Raw genomic sequence first — 13650 nt, 5'->3', positions numbered from 1 at the left:
CCGAAGAAGAAGACAAAACACGTGGTTGCCTCCAGGAAACATCACATTAGCGAAGTTGATGGCGTGGACGATGTTGAAGCTGACAATAACTACGATGAGATGCTGCTATTCACAGACTTTTCTAAGAAGATCAGTATTGTGGAAAAAAAACCTGCCCAAAGACATATTACCATGGAAACAAAAAGGTGTCAAGGAAAAAACCGTTACAACAAGCTAGCTGGTTGTTGAACATGAAGTATTTGTGTAAGTGTGTGTTTGTAAGACTTTATTTATGCATGTGTGTGAGACTATATATTTATGTATGTGTGTGAGACTATATATTTATGTATGTGTGTGATACTACCCTTTGCAATATCTAGATGAACATATTGCAACATCCACTCTATTACTACTAAAACAGCTGTAACACGCAGACACTTGAAACATGCACTTATTACTACTGCAACATGTTCAGACTACTATTGAAACACTTAAACAAGCACTTAACACTTTTTAAAATGAAGAAATGACCAAAATAAAAGTTGGAGATCTTGACGAGTTATACAACTTTTATGTTCACGACTTTTGTAGTTAAAATCATTTAAGGTTTTAAAATCTTATTTGAAGTTGATATTTATTGAAATTCAAAATTTGAACTGTTCAAATTTGGTCAAATGAAAAGATGACCAAAATAAAAGTTTAAGATTTTGATGAGTTATACAACTTTTATATTCATCACTTTTACAGCTGAAATCATTTAGTGGTTGAAAATCAGGTTTGAAGTTATCATTTTCTAAAATTCAAAATTTGAATTGTCTAAAATTAGTGACAAAGATAGATGACCAGACTAAAATGATAGAGCATGATTTTAGAAAATTTTAGAAAAAAAACTATCACATTTGGAGTTAGTATGAGGGAGAAAAACTAGTTACAAGTTTTAGCCATAGATTAAAAAGAGAAATCACACTTGTTCATTATTGATCATCATGAATAGTTGTAATTTTTCTTTTTAATCTCTGGGTAAAATTTGTAAATAGTCTTTCTCCCTCATACTAACTTCAAATGTGATGAGTTTTTTCCTAAAATTTTCTAAAATCATGCCCTATCAAGTTACTGTGTTGATTTGGTCATTATTTTCGTTTGACAAAGTTTGAGCAATTCAAATTTAAAAAAATGACAAGTTCTAACAAGATTTTGAAACACCAAATGATTTTAGCTAAAAAGGTGATGAATAACAAAGATGTATAACTCATCAAGATCTACAACTTTTATTTTGATTATTTCTTTATCTAACAAAGTGATAGTAAACATTGTTCACAAATCAACATATCTCTCATATAGTTCACGAAACTATAAGTGATATGTGAATTTGTGAACAATATTTACTAATACTTTATCAAATAAAGAAGTGATCAAAATAAAAGTTGTAAATAGTGATGAGTTTAACAACTTTTATGTTCACGACTTTTATAGTTGAAATCATTTAAGGTTTTAAAATCTTATTTGAAGTTGACATTTATTGAAATTCAAAATTTAAACTGTCCAAATTTAGTCAAATGAAAAGATGACCAAAAGAAAAGTTGTAGATAGTGATGTGTTCAACAACTTTTATGTTCGTGACTTTCTTATTTGAAATAATTTAAGGTTTCAAAATCTTATTTGAAGTTGACATTTATTGAAATTCAAAAATTTGAACGGTTCAAATTTGATTAAATGAAAAGATGACCAAAATATAAATTGTACATCTTGATGAGTTCTATAACTTTGATGTTTATAAAATTTTTATTTAAGGTCATTTAGTGGAGATGAAATTGTTTTAGTTGTTTTAAATTTTAAATTTTAAATTTTTAAAATATTCTTTTTGTAAAGAACAAAATATATAATTATATCTGAATATATATATATATATCATGAAATTGTTTATATATATTTTTATTTATACATATATAGAATAATTAAAAAAGTATTATATAAATTTACATTGTGTTCTTTATATATAAATTACAAAATTATTAATTAAAATAAATTAAAAAATATTTGTAGGGGCGGCTTACTCAGGAAGTGCCCCTACAAATCGATTTGTAGGGGCGGTCGGTGTTTTAAGCCGGCCCTAGAAATCGTGCCGACTGTATATGCCGCCGCGCGCCTAGGGCTGACATTTGGCTAAGTCCTGGACGCGACTCTTTTCACCGATGCCGGCAGGCTACCAAATCTTCCCGCCGCCGCCGCCTCCCTGACCTTTCCTCCGTGGACGCGCTCCACGAAGCCGCCGCCCCGATGCTGGCGCCCGATCTCCTCACCCTCGGGTCGGAGCTCGACATCCCCAGGCCGCGACGGTGCCGCCCCATCTCCACGGCGGCTAGGGTTTGAGAGGCCAAGGCCGGTCGGCCCACCGCCGCCTCATCTCCAACCTCGACCTCCGACGCCGTGACCTCTGTCCCTCGCCGTGCGGGGTTCTTCCTCTGACCTGTAGAGCCGCCGCCGCCTGTCTTCGTCCTCGGCCTCCCTCACTAAGGCCTCCGTCCCTTGGGCCGGTCTTCTCCAGGTACGCCAATCCCCTTCTCCATTCCTGCTTCTGTGCTATGCTAGATTGCTACTTGACTTGCTACTTTGCAAGTGCTACACTGCTACTTACTATGGTGCGGTGGTTTCTTTGGTTCCGTGAATAATGCTGCTGTAGTTCCTTTGATTGTACCAGTATCAGTTGGGCATTGCGATTAATGTTTACTTTTTTAGATGGATCCAAGGTACCTTCCCTAAATGTATACATAAGGTCCAAAAGTATTCTTGCTTGTGATAACCGATCTAAATAGAAAGTTGCTGTTGATTGATTTCAACAAGATATGCTAATCATAATCACATTGCTGATATTTTTTCATGCTTTTTTGTTTCATTTTACATCATGTCTATAGAAAGGTTGAAAACAGCACAGTACACTTGCAAGTGTTCCTGCTTGAGTTAATTTATTTGAACTCTATAGTATCTGTGTGTTCATGTAAACAAGGCATGGTAATCACAAACACATGATTGATTTAGTCATGCCTATGATATTGCTAATGCATTTCATTTGTAGAGAGAGTGGACTAACTCTTTAGGATGTTAGCAAACCGACCTTCACCTGATAATGTGTCTGATGTAAGTGGTGATTGCCCATTGGCAATTAAGATTTGCTGAGCTTATCATTAGGTGCACTTCTAGATTGATCAGGATCTTTGTGCTAGAAATGAGGATGACATGTAATATTAAATCAGTAACTATAAATAGATTAGCATTTTATCTTAAAAAATGCTGAAGATTAGCCATTGTCAATTAATGTAAGTGATAGGGTACTTCCAACAGTTAGCGATTTATCTTAACTGCAAGCTAGCAGCGGTACTTAGAGCATCGTGCAGCAGCACAGTTCCAGCAAGTAGTGTTCATTGTAAAAGGTTAAAAAATTAATATCTATATATGCATTAGTTTCTTGTTGAACAATGTTATGTTTACACTGAGCTTTTAGGTTTATCAAATTGCTGCAAGTGACATATAGAGAGTAAGTTTGAGGAGCCATACTATATTGCTATATAGGGAGGGAGTGCTGGGAAGGAAGTTAGCACCAGTGTTGCACCTATAAATTTTACGCGCATAATAAATACCAATTGATTGTTGCATGTGTGACTCAGGATATAGTTTAAGTACGGGTTATGAGCACCTGTGTACTATGTTAATACTGCAACTTGATTCTTGAACTTTCAGTAGCAGTTCAGTTTTGATCTTTGGAGTATGTCTTAGTTTGATTGTACCAAAATTTTAATGGGCATGAGTCTATTTCGTTATAAGAATCCACTTATACTCTCTGTATCACAGATCCAGTGGGCATTCAGTCTGCACCTTGGCCTGATCTGAAATCTAGTTATAAAAATATTTTTAATTTACTTTGACTCTTGATCTAATATAGACCATTTTCCATAAAACAAATGAATTTGAGTATAAGGCCAATTACTTTTGCCATAGCTGTATACATCAGTTTTTGTCATAAGTGCAATCAAGTTTTTGTTTCCGTTGCTTTATCTAGAAGTTTCTAATGGATATAAGTGGTTATGGTTAATAAGTGAAATGGTTCAAAGCTAGACTCCTGAGTAGCACCTCCAGCGCCTAGGTTTGACTCCCTGTGGTAGCCAATTTCAGGGATGGTTAAAAAAAACTCCCTCAGGGTTCAGGGCTGTTTCTCGGTCTGTTGATGACTGTGGTTTCTTGTTTCAAACAATATACCTAATAAATGAGAACTTATAAATCAAAACTTAGTGTTCAAGAAAATTGAGTATCTGATGTTCTGCATTGCTCTTTAAAGCTCACACACTAACAAAACTTGGAACTGTCTGCACTACAAATGCCTGAAGAACAGAACTGAAAAAGTTCCAGGTCTCCTTAAAGGCTTAAAGACAACTCCATAACAAATACAGTAGCACAGATGCCAAAACTCTAAGCCAGTAAGCCTTTTCCGATATAGTAGAGTGACTGAGAGGATGAAGCATAACAATTGATCATGAAAACACCCAAAGCTATAAATGATTTATTGATTAGGAAAGCTAAAAGGATATTGAAGCAAAACTTCTTGCATAATGCACTTGTCGATAACTATATCAAGGGGCATATCAAACTGTGAACTAAAGTCCACAGCTGGTTTTTTATTCTTGTCGATACTGACTCAAAATCAAAGCTGGCAAGTGATTGGTTCTTGCTTTTCTGTTGCACGTCACTCTCCATACGGTAACAAGCTGCTTTCTTCAGTATGGGGTTCAAACTGAGATTGTAAGGAATACTGGTATTCCATGGCTAATTTATATTACCAAACTTCCCATTGTTTTTACTGTTTGATAGTTTAGTAGGCCCTGATTCAGAATGTAATGGATAAACTGCATTACCATGTGATACTTTCTCTACTGACCTTTTTTGATCAGTATATAAGAACTCCCCAACTGAATCAATGTTTTCAGATGAGGAACTGGTTCTCTTCATAAACCTGTGAAACGGGGAAAACTGACTATACTGATAATCTAGTTCTAAACCATCAGGCAATGTAGTATGCTTAGTATTCTGTGAGTGCACAGCAACATGTTGGCAACTCAAGCTTTCATCTTTCTCACACTCATCAATAGGGATTGCACAACTTATTCCGTTGTGAACTGAACTGGCTTGGGAAGAAAGCAGCTTCCTGGTTACCAAGGAGCATTTTGCTTCATCTGTCCTACTATTAATACTACTGCTGTCCTACTGCTAGTACTACTAGTTGCTGTTTTTTCCTATGTGTTAAATCCCTGGTACTATGCATTACTATGCATCCGTATGTAGTATTAACTTGCTGTTTTTGTCCTCTCTTTTGCTCTCAGATCCTTTACGACTGTTCTGGATCATCAGCTGCTGCTCTATGTTTGCTAAACAACTGTTGCTTTTTTTTTGCCAAATCTCCCCTCTCCTCTCTTCTCCTTTGTTTTGCCGATGATGAAATTGTCCAAGTCCATACATTATATGGAATATGAGCTGATGATCAAGAACTTGAAAGGAATTTGGCATCATTAGCAGCCGCCCCTACATTACCTTCTTCTCTCTTCTCTGTTATGATGCCTTGATGATCTAAGTTCATGATCAAATGATGATTGACATGTTTCTGAGGCCTCTACTACTACTACTCTTTTTTTTTATATATTGTTGTTTTATAGGACTACTTTGGTTTATAGACCTTTTTTATTTCTTATACCTTCTCGCGTACCTAAAGCACACTTTCTTGCATCTATTAGAACAAAGCGCTGTCTTTGATTGGTGAGCTGGTGCGAGCAGTGAGCTATAAGTTATTACTTAACAGTGTAAATATATAAATAATGGATTGTTGTGTCTTCCTGTCAAGAACTGGCTCCTTAGCATTTTCTTATCTGATGTAGAATTGCTAAGCAAGTTAGAGAACCTTTTGCCCTTTTCTTTTTCCAGTTCATCATTATAAAGCGAACCTTCTATTAAAAACGAAATTTAGGAATGAACTAATAATGGTGATCATCTTGTTTGTGCAGGAGTCAAACAGAAAATTAGGCAAATGGTGTCTGTCTCTCTTCAGAGAATTGATAGTTTGATAGTGTCACCTGGTTAGATATGTTAGTAGACAAATTATTAGTCTGTTGGTGATGGTGTTTGGACTTTAGATGAGGCTTTCCATGAGCTGCCAATGCTGATGCTGCTTTGTAGACCCTCATCTCCTAGTCCTACTACTTCTACTCTTCTCCTCTCTTATCCTCTGCTCCTACTTCTTCTACTCCTCTCCTCTCCTGTTCCTCTACTATAACTATTTTTCTTGATATAAATTTAGAAGAAGATATGGCCAAACTCTCTTCATCGGACCTGCCAAATAATTATGTGTATGATCTGGGCTTTTAACCAGCATTGGGGAGGGCAAACCACCCATATCCAAGCATAGTAAGTAACATATTTAAAGACACCTCTATAGATATTTTATTTTGATATATATAATTCTTAAATGTAGACAATTCATCCTATACCATGGGTTTAGAGAGACACTATCAAATTTTAGGGGTTGATTTCCTCAATGTTGATACATTCCCTATAAATGGTCAAATCAAGCAATATCGAATTGGCTTTTCTATTCTTGCTAGGGCGGGTAACCAACAATGTATGGTTTTATATATCGATAGGACGAGCAGCGGTCAACCTCATGACAGTACTGTGCAAAAATATGCCGTGCAAGCATGTTTAAGGGCGCTTCAAATATATTGGTTACAATATTTCTACATACTCCTCCATGAGGATTGCTGCTTTGAATGTGGGCCTCCACCACGATATTGGATTGTTTTGTGCAAAGCTTGCTGAGGACAACATGAATGATGTGGTCAGTCTCATAACTTATATCCAGATTAATTGTTATGTCTATATATATGCATGGTTCTGATAACCATATTTTTCCCAACACTTGCAGATTCAGGAGAACGACGTAACATACGCAAGTTGCAGCTTTGAAGCCATTTTAAATTAGGTCATGTATCACTTGAGTCGTTATAAATGGGAATATGGTGGCCCTGTTCTCACTTCAGAGGAAATCCAGATAAAAATTCTTGTGACTAGGAGTGAAGGTTCTCGACCAATGCTGATCGTCGTCAGTAGACCTTGTGAATGATCTTGTGAAGCAAGAGAGAGTGCACTAGTAAATACATTGCGCTACATCAGTGCCATTTTGGCATATGAACTGCACTTCTCCAAGTACGTGGTATGACGTTAGAAAATTCTAGGAAGTTAAATTAATGTTAGTTGTAATAATGAACTGATCTAAATTATTATGGTTTGTAATGAACAAATTTAAATTATTATGTGTTTGTAATGAAGTAATTTAAATTATTATGGGTTTGTAATGCATATATCTTCTTGTCAATTAGTTGTTGATATAATGTCCTTGTGAATTATATATTATATATATATATATATATATATATATATATATATATATATATATATATATATATATATATATATATATATATATATATATATATATATGTGTGTGTGTGTGTGTGTGTGTGTGTGTGTGTGTGTGTGTATGTTCTTGTCATATTTAATTTTTCAAATTTCAATATTTTTAGTGTGAAAATGTACTGTAGGGGCGTTCCTAGATTGACCCGCCCCTACAAACAGATATTATAGGGGCGGCTGGTGCTATAGTTGCCCCTACAAATAGATTTTGTAGATAGGGCCCTGCAAATCGATTTGTAGGAGCGGTCTGGGACCATCCCTACAAATCGACGATTTGTAGCCACGCTTTGGTAGGGCGGCTGGCCAAACCGCCCCTACAAATACCCATTAGCCACCCCTACAAAGCATATATGACATAGTGACATGGCACAGGACAGATAACATAGATATCAAAGTATAAAATTCAAAATTAAGATAGTGTATACACATGCTGTGATCGTGCTATATAAGTAAATATACAAATGCAGTGATAGTACTATATAAGTAAAAACACACTATCAGAAAAATAATTTTATGAGAAATACCCGTCTTCGTAAGTGATTAGGGGCCTCCAAGAAATACCCACCTCTGAAAATCATCGACTAGTAGAGACGGACATCCTAAGACGTCTGGCTCTGTAAATCGTTATTAACAGAGATGGTCATTCTAAGCATTCGTCTCTAAAAATTGATTTTTAGAGACATGCATTTTAGGATACCCATCTTTGTAAATGGTTGCATCCAAAAATAATTTATAACTTTTTCGTAGAAATCAGGTGAAGACAAATTTTATGTGAAAGTTGTATCTTAAGTTCACGACTTTTGTAGTTTGAAATTTAAAATTTTCAAATAGCTTCGTATGTTGATATGGCCTATACCAAAGTTATAGTTCTCAATATAATCTATAACTTTGTAGTTGAAAAGTTTTTTATTCGAAGTCGTTTAGAGTTTCAAATATGTATTTTAAGTTCATAGATTTTGAAATTCAAAATTTAAAATTTCTAAACGATCTTGAATATTCACGTAGTTAATACCAAACTTGTTGTGGCCTACCTGATCTACATTATGTTGATAAGTTTTTTTATTTTGAAGTTGTTTAATGTCTCAGATATTTGTTTCAAATTCACATATTTTGAGATTTTTTTTGATTTTTTCAAACAATCTTGGATGGAGGCACCTCCTATACCAATGTTGTAGTAGTGACACATGGAGTTTTTTTTTCCTTTATTTCAGGATTTAACAGTGTTATTTTTTTGATGTGCCCGCAAATCAGGGTCGTGCCAGTAAAATCTAGGGCCTCGTTCCAAACTCTAAAATAGGCCCTACCAGCCTAGATAAATAGAACGATAATAGCATGTACATAGCATTACAATAAATCAAGAATGGTACATATTCAAACCTTGGTAGCATCCACTGTGCAGATGGAGAATCAGTCACTCGGCATCGGCTTGCATGATTGGCAAGATGGAGACGCTTAGATGGGGAGACGGGCCGATACATGCTAGATGGATTTTGTAACGCCAGAGAAGAGACACAACTTTGGCAACCAATCCTATAGAGTCGGAACCGTAATTTTTGAGGCCCCCACGAATGGGAGGCCCTGTACGGTCGCACGTCTTGCACATGCATGGGGCACGGCCCTGCCGCAAATAATGAGGTGCATGTGATGATTTCGTCAAAACTTACTGGTTTAGTCACAATTACCATCAATCTAATAGAACACATGCAACTATCTTAAACTATTAAACGCATGGCAGATGATGCAGGTCATGAATGGAACAATCAGAACAAGGTCATGACTCATGACATGAAATGGTTACATCTCAGGACCCCTCGAATCCTACGAAACAATTGGTTTTGCCGCAGTTTTATACTCGAGGGTCACTCACAGAAAGAGTAATTCTAAGGTAAGTTTAGATGTTGCATTTTAGTCAGAACTATTTAAAGATGCCTGGTTTCCTTATCCTTGTATTATTTCTATACGGGCTTCTCTTTGGACTCGGTCCAACTCGTTAAAACAACTATAGCAGACTACCTAAACACACTAGCTATCTCCAATTTGGATAGTGAGGGCAAAAAACCAACTCCAACAGATTTGTTGGCTATCCAAATTCTCCCTTCCGCTACCAATTCCTGTTGGGCCAACAGATGGCTACCCAAAAATCGATTCGGTCGTTTCCCCCTCCGTGCTCGCCCGCACGCACGGATCTTCCCTGTCGCCGTCAAGCAAGGTCGCCGCTGAGCATTGCCACCCCCGACGCCGGCGGTGCTGCCCCGGCCCTCCCCGGCGTGGCAGTGCTGCCCCAGCGGCTCCCGTGGGCGGCGGTCCCTACGCCTGCCCCTGGTGCGGCTGGGCGGGCCTGCCCCGACGGTTCCATGTGCTGGTGCTACCCCTACGCGGCGGTGCTGCCTCCGACGCGGCCATCCACGATGCCGGTGCTGCCCTGACCGGATTTTCCCGGCGCGGCCCTCCTCTGCTTGGCCGGCACAGCTTCCCTCCGTCCCCCAACGGCCGCAGCACAGCCGGCCAACGTAGCTCCCCTCCCCGACGCAATGGTGCTTGGCTGAGTTCCTATATGGCACATGGAAGAACTAGATGAGAGGATGGCACATAGGACCCACATGTCATTTTCTATCATGATGCATTTGGGTAGCTTGTTTTAGGTAGTATTGCGGGAGACGAGAGCAAAATATGGGTAGTATGAAAATGGGTGGCTACCCAAGCAGAGAAGTAGGTAGTCAGATTTGGGTAACATTGCTGAAGATGCTCTTAGCATGCATTTTCATTGAGTTGAGTTGCTCGCCTTGGGTTCTCAGTCCCTTTGTGTGTTTCTTCTTGTCAAGAATAGCGTATTCGTTGTATTTCTTCTAAAATTTAACATGCACAAAAACTGAGACATATATACTTTAGCAAAAATGAGATTAAAGTTAGGCGTTGAGTAGCACATGTATATAAAAATGCATAATAACACAACTAAACTGGTACTAAAGTCTAAAATACGTGCATAACTCATACCGAAGTCCGGCCATCCGCCTCTGCTTGTTTGCTGGACGGTTGGAGGTGCAGTGGCGGTGATCAGACCCCTTTCCTCTCTCCCTATCTCTCCCATTTCCTCATGATTGTCTTAGGGTAGGCAGCAGAGCCATGAGAGGGCCCACGACTATATGCATGTATCTAGTATTTGGTATATATATTTGACCATTAAAATGAAAATTTAAAGGCCAATATACTTAGTACAAGCAATCAGAAATTAGTTTGTGATCGCTTCCTATTTCACTATTCAGCTATTCCCGAGCACTTGCAACATATGTTGCAAGTTAACTCTTGTTAGTAGTAATGTACACTTTAATTATCATATTAAAGACTTGTTTAGCGTTACTCCTCTTTAGTGCTCCCCCAGAGGAGTCGGGGTACTTGCGGATGAGCTATAAATTGCAGTGGCTCTTCTAACCCCAAAAACAACTCAAACTCCTCTACTATCACCATAAAATGTATCCTTCTCCTAAAGTGTTTGGTACAACGTCTTTGGCTAAACTGATGCCAAAGCTGGAGCTAGAGCCATGCCAAATAGGCACTAAAAGATTAGATTGCTAGATCCTTGCCGCTTGCTTGTGCAAGGACCCTTGAAATTGTTGAGACGGCCCTGCATTTCCTCTCACGGAGATCTAGGTAGGAACTAGCTCATTTCTATTTACATGATTAAATTTGTATTAAAAAATTTCAAGATCTGGAAGTTCCCAGGATGACAAGTGGATTTGCAAGCTGCTAGTGGATAAAAAACATATTTGAACTATGTTGTGCAGTGGATTATGCGATTCTAGTAAAGGAAACAGGAAGGGTTGCCCTATACGTTAATACATGTGTATTAATGATACGAGTTATAATGACAAAACTATAAACAAGAAACACAAGATGAAATAAAAATGAGATAAGATAGATTACAAAATATTTTCATTGTGAAGCTCATCTTGGTTGGAGCCCAACACCATGACCGAGAGGAAGGTTGGGCGAGCAGGAGCATGCACTGGTAGAGCTCCAACATAGGTTATGGGTTGTGTTTTTGGCAACCAATACCACAGGATAAATTGTCTCTTTAACTGTTGCTCTTTACTTATCACATTTGTTACTTCCATTTGTGCATGTTTTATCTGATATTTATATTTCTATATTAGTTTTGGCTATTTGATACTCCCTCTGTCCTAAATACAAAAACACAACGTATCGAAGACTCAAGACTTTAAACACCATTTTATGCAAAATGAATCTTATAATCGGTAGTCGAAATCAATAATATGTATGTGTGCCTTTCAAACTAGACATTACTAGAAAATTAAGTAAGTTGGCAACCGAACTAATTAATTAGTGATGTCAAGTTAGTTTTTTTTGCCAAACACTTTATTTAGTCCTAAAATTATTTGGATATCTTGTAATTTAGGACGAATGAGGTATGTTTAAATCTGAGTTGCTAAACTCTTTTTTTGGTTAAATGATAAGTTAGAGCACGCTAGAAAAATCTTAGGTGCACGTCATGATAGAACTAGTTTATTAGTTTTTTTTTCAGTGATAGTTTTATTTGAGCTCTAAGTTTATATTTTTAATTTTGAGTTAAATGCACCAGCGGCACTCGAACTTGTAAGCGTATATCACATAGGTCCATGAACTTGAAAAATATATTTCTGGCCTCCTAAACTTATTAAGTGGTGCACCACAGGCCCATGCCAGCCATGTTGCATCTTTTTGCTGATGTGTCTTTCTAGGATGACATGCATTTTTATTTAACCCCCCACATTTATTTTTCATTAAAAATAAGCTCTTCCTTCTCTCCCACCGTACACCGCCCTCTACGCCGCGCGGCCGCGCCACAGTACCACCTTGCCTGCTACTTGCAGCCGCCAGCGACGACGCTACCGCCTCCCCATGACAGCCCGCCCTCACCGCCGCTACGGGAGGCGCTGCCCCTCCTCTCGCAGTCACCTACGCGCGCCACCTCCCGGGCCCGGCCGCACCCGCACGTCGCGGTCTGTTGTTCAAACTGTTGCACATGCATCTTTGTTTCACATTTGCTCTGTAAATATGTGCATCAATGAAACTGAAAAGGCTGCGGTTATTGAGCAGCGCAAAATCTTTCTGTCGTGTGTTTCCACTCTCGGGTGCGTGTGTTCTGTGCTCGTCGTCCCGCCGGCGGCGTTCACCGAGATCAAGTCGGGGCAGCGCCCGGTTTCAACAAGGTCGTCGGCAGCTCCGTGACCCCATCCACGCGCGTGTCGCTCTTCGCCGACCTCAACTGAATACCCTCCTGCTGCGAGGACGACGACGACCCGATGGACCTGGAGGCCGCGGCGCCCACGGACGGCGACGACGACAACGACCCGATGGACCTGGAGACCGCGGCGCCCACGGACGCCGCCGCCGCCGCTGTCGCTCTGCGCATCGGCCTGCCGCCCGCTCCCGGCGGCTGCGGTGACGCCGAGGCTGACCTCCTGTCTGGACGTCCGGGCTCTCCGGCAGGGCGGCTGCGGTGGCGCCGATCAGCCGATGCGAAGGATCTTCAGCACGGAGGATCTCCTCAATGGAGAAGACGGAGCTCTGCAACTACGGCCGGTGCTGCCGTGGCCGCGGACGACTTCGTCCCGGCGTACCCCGGCACTGCTGCGGTGGATCGCGGTCAGTTCATCATCATCAGTTCATCACGTAATCGAAGAGCGAGGGCACGGAGGGGGCACGAGTTGACTTAAAAGGCGGCTTCTTGGCCCCGACGTCACCCACCGGCACGGCGTCGCTGTTCCGCTTCATGGACGCGGACGGAGACGAGGAGGAGGAGGAGGAGCCACTACTGCATCCGCGGCGTCCGCCACTGTCCGACAGCGGGCGCGACCACGCCGGGCTCCGCAGCCACCACTCGTGCTCCGGCGCCAGCCTCCCCGACCAGGACGACGACGGGGCCAGGGTCCCGCGTCAGTCGCGCCCGGCAATGCTACGTGACCCGGATGAGACAGAAGGAAAGGTCTATTTTTTTTAGAGAGAAATAAATTAGAGGGGTTAAATGAAAAATATATGTCACGTTAACATGCCACATCAGGAGACAAATGCCATATGGCTAGTATAGGTCTGCGGTGCACCACTTAACAAGTTTAGAGGGTCTAGAAATACATTTTTCAAGTTTATGGACCTATATGACAAGCG

Source organism: Miscanthus floridulus, chromosome 6 (assembly GCF_019320115.1).
Source record: "Miscanthus floridulus cultivar M001 chromosome 6, ASM1932011v1, whole genome shotgun sequence".
Lineage (NCBI taxonomy): Eukaryota > Viridiplantae > Streptophyta > Magnoliopsida > Poales > Poaceae > Miscanthus > Miscanthus floridulus.
This window is presented reverse-complemented; position numbering follows the sequence as displayed.